The following is a 4,395-nucleotide window of genomic DNA, read 5'->3' as shown; positions in this document are numbered from 1 at the left end:
CTCTGATTCTAGAGTCATTTTGTTATGAAGGCTCCTCCCACCGCGTGGCGCCAGCTCTCCCATCACAGAAGCCTGGAGCTAATCTCCGCCCAACTACTCATTCCTCGCAGCCAATCCCTACTCAACCACCCATCACAGGGTCCTGGAGCTAATCTCCGCCCAACTACTCATTCCTCGCAGCCATTCCTCGCAGCCAATCCCTACTCGACCACCCATCACAGGGTCCTGGAGCTAATCTCCACCCATCCATCTAATTCCTCCTAGCACTGACCCTGCCTGCACACCCATCACCGGCTCCTTGGCGCTAATCTCTACCCGCCCACCACAGCTGCCTGAAGCTAACCCCCCCCCCCCCCCCACCTGCTACCAAAAATGCCACTCATTGGCAGTAAGGGTGTCAGCATGGGGGGGGGGTTGGTGTAGAAGAAAGTGAAGCCCCAAGAAGAAAGATACCAGAAAACTCCCCCAAAAATCTTGTTTTCAGCCTTGCATAGAGTAAGGAAAGGGTTTAAAACCCATCAGTTTGTTTTCTGTGTCCCGTTGGGGAGATTACACTTCACTTCCTGTCCCAGAGACTTGACAGGAAGTGAGGGGAAATGCTCTTGATACTTGATACACTGCAGGTGTTCCCATTGGAAGATTTGTCCTTTTTATTTTCTAGTGACAACTGTAAAATGGATTTCCCGTCACTTCCTTTGCCGGAGATGAGGCGTCTCCCCAGTGGGGGACACAGAAAACACCTAAAACCTGACAGGTCTAACCCAACTCAGTCCAAACCTGAGAAGTGTTTTCACTTTAGATGCACTTCACACTACAGGAAAAACCATCAGAGAAGCCGTACTTACCTCCGGGGGTAGCCGAGCTGTCAGCTGGTACACCCTCGGCGCTTCTGGGGCGGTGCTGACCAATCAGAAGAGTTCTGGTCCGTTCACGAAGGGCTTACAGAGAAGAAAGCAGGTGAGCATCCCCAGCAGGTAAGTATAGCGGGGGATGGGGGAGGTGGCCGGTGTTGGCTCTGCTTTACAGGAAAAAAATCCAAATGGGAACTAAACCTTTAATGCATTTTAGTGCATCTTCCGGTAGATGGAGGTTTTTATCTTCAATGGCCAAGAGGTTCTCTCTATTGCTGGTTTAAAGTAGAACTCTAGACAAACCTGCTTTTTTAATTCTGAATTAAAAAAGGGGGGGGGGGGGGGTTGTAACACCTGTCAGATTTTTTTTTTTTTTTTTGCAGCAAATGTATCATGGCAGAGATTTCCCTTTCACTTCCTGTCCCACAGCCAATTAAGGGATGGGGGGGGCGCCCTCTAGTGTCCCCATTAGAAGATTTTCCCTATATTACTTTTTTGGGGCTTTTACCTTAAAACTGGCAGGGGTTATAATCCCTCTCCACTCCCAAACTAAAAAAAAAAAGTTTTGCCTTTAGTTTTTAATTTTCTTACATTTTGCACCCTCCCCCCCCCCCCCCCCCCCCATCAACATGGCTGTGGAATAATTAAAACTTTTTCTTGTTTTCATTATGTCTTTATTTTAAATGGAGTTGATGTCAGAGCCGGGTCTCTGTGCTTCTCTATGCAGGCAGATCAGGGCTGGGGGGGGGGGAGGGGCTATACATAGAATCCTCAAGAAATCTCAGTCTTGATGTAGGCAATGGGGGGGGCTCTTAGGAGGCATTGTGCAAATATCAAAAGACCTTGATGGGTGGAGTCAGTCTGGAGGAGTGGGTGTTCCTAAGCAGGCTTAATTTGCATAGGCAACGCCCCATGATTGAAAAACTGAAATCCAATCAATCAAAGGGGCGGGGGCTCTGACTGGCTGCAGTTTCTAATGCACGTTGTGAGAAACTCACAGTGTGCATTGAAATCAGAGGAAGCCATTTCTGTCCAGGAGAGGAGCCGCTGCACCTGTGCAAGACTGAAGGGGAGGGCGGAGTTAGGCTTAACAAGTGGTGGTGTGAGTGGGAGGAAGGGAGGAGCCAGTGCACCTGTGCAAGACTGAGGGGCGGAGTCAGGTTTAACAAGTGGCTCTGTGAGCAGGATGAGGTGAGGAGCCTGTACAAGACTGGAGGGGAGGAGCCGGTACACCTGTGCAAGACTGGATGGGCGGAGCCGGTACACCTGTGCAAGACTGGATGGGAGGTGCCGGTACACCTGTGCAAGACTGGATGGGCGGAGCCAGTACACCTGTGCAAGACTGGATGGGCGGGAGCCGGTACACCTGTGCAAGACTGGATGGGCGGAGCCGGTACACCTGTGCAAGACTGGATGGAGGTGCCGGTACACCTGTGCAAGACTGGATGGGAGGTGCCGGTACACCTGTGCAAGACTGGATGGGAGGTGCCGGTACACCTGTGCAAGACTGGATGGGCGGAGCCGGTACACCTGTGCAAGACTGGATGGAGGTGCCGGTACACCTGTGCAAGACTGGATGGGAGGTGCCGGTACACCTGTGCAAGACTGGATGGGAGGTGCCGGTACACCTGTGCAAGACTGGATGGGAGGTGCCGGTACACCTGTGCAAGACTAGATGGGCGGAGCTGGTTCACCTGTGCAAGACTGGATGGGCGGAGCCGGTACACCTGTGGCAAGACTGGAGGGGCGGAGTTAAGCTTAACAACTGTGCTGTGAGCAGGATGAGGGGAGGAGCCCCTAAAGACTGGAGGGGAGGAGCCGGTACACCTGCGCAAGACTGAAGGGGAGGAGTCAGATTTTAACAAGTGGTGCTGTGGGTAGGATGAGGGGAGGAGCCTGTACAAGACTTGAGCGGAGGTCGGAGGTCAGCAGTGCAGTTTTAGTTGCAGAAATAAAGAAAAATACAAATAAATTGACAAAAATCACATCAGACAAAATACTAATTATATTTGAAACAACGATACAAGCAGCACTGCGACAGACGGTTTAATCAGAAAGATAAATGAGACTACAAAACGATACAAAGTATAATAACGATGAATCCATTTCTTCTTTGGTTCTTCTGAGATCATATATTCACCTGTGGCAGCCTCTCATCCATTCATAAATATACAGAGGAGATCAGAAGAAGACGAGGAATAATTTCCCCTGGCAGTGTTAATATCCCAAAAAATTAATTACAGTGATTGAAGTTACTTACAAAACCGTCCCGCTATTAAGACTTAATAAAAAGACCTTCATCGGTATGAAGAGATTTGAAGGACCCCCCCTCCCCTCCCCCCGAGAATGTGAAAGTCTTTGCATAGAAATGTGTGGACAGCGAGTTGTCCGGCGTAAGTGCAAACCGGAAACAAATTCAAGTGTCGTAGCGAGAAGATTTATTATAGAGGGGCGGAGCCGGCTGGACGAGGGCGGAGACATTGCCAGAATAGCTTATATACCAAGAGCTTCGTATTCAATGTATCAATAAACCAATCACATCAATCACATACCTGACAGATATTAACCCCTTAATGCCAGCTGCTCGCATAGATATGGCAGCACAGCGGTGAGCTTAAATGCTGAGCTGGCACATCTATACCTATAGCTGGGGGGGCGCTGTTCTGGGAGCATGCCCACTCGGTGACACACTGCCACTCTTTATGGTCAGTAGCCAGTGGGATGGGCTCGTGTTCACTATGACAGCCAATCACTGGGATTACATGACTAGGAAGCCTAGGTAACACCTCTGCTGTCATGAATGTATAACATGCCAGTTGGCCCGGGTGTTAAAGGTAAAGGAAGAAGTATCACCGCTACTTAAATAAAAAATAAAAAAAATCTGTTAAATAGCCCAAAGCAATCATAGCAGCACTTGGTCCTGTTCTGAGCTGTAGCTGCAGTACAGAAGAAAAGGCACTTTTCATTATTTCTGCTGGCTGCTAGCTCCTCCCTGGGCTGAAGCCCATTGATGGTCTTCCAATGGGGAGGTACAGCACTACACCACTCGCTCCTTGGACCTTCCCATCACTACATCTTCATGGGCCACGTGGTTGGTGTGTACAGTGAAGTGTCAGCCTCACATCCATCCTGTTGTGCTTCTGCCATAACCCCACCACCCTGTGTGCGGTGTCTGCCCTCACCTTCTCTCCATAGTGTGCTGAGATGTTTATCTGTGCCCCCCCCCCCGTGCACGGTCTACAATCACCCCTAATGGTCACATCCCAACTTAGTTTCCTGGCACACACCATGTCAGCCTACTAATGGGGCAACCTGGACTGGCATGCTGAACATCCAGCAAAGGAACATTCAGGAAGTGTGATGATCATTTTCCATATTTCTGGATCACAGCATTTCGTCCTAGGTTAGCTCTACTCTCCCATCCCATCCCATCCATCAGTAGGCTGTCAGGATGAGGATCCAGGAATGGAAAATTACAGTATGACAATTTTCCCAACCCCTAGGAAAGTATGATGTCACAAGCCCCACCCCTTTGTGTACATGC

The sequence above is a fragment of the Lithobates pipiens genome, unplaced genomic scaffold, assembly GCF_037356315.1.
Source record: "Lithobates pipiens isolate NorthernLeopardFrog02 unplaced genomic scaffold, aLitPip1_a1.2 Scaffold_23, whole genome shotgun sequence".
In the NCBI taxonomy this organism is placed as follows: Eukaryota; Metazoa; Chordata; class Amphibia; order Anura; family Ranidae; genus Lithobates; species Lithobates pipiens.
Note: the sequence above shows the minus strand (reverse complement) of the source record.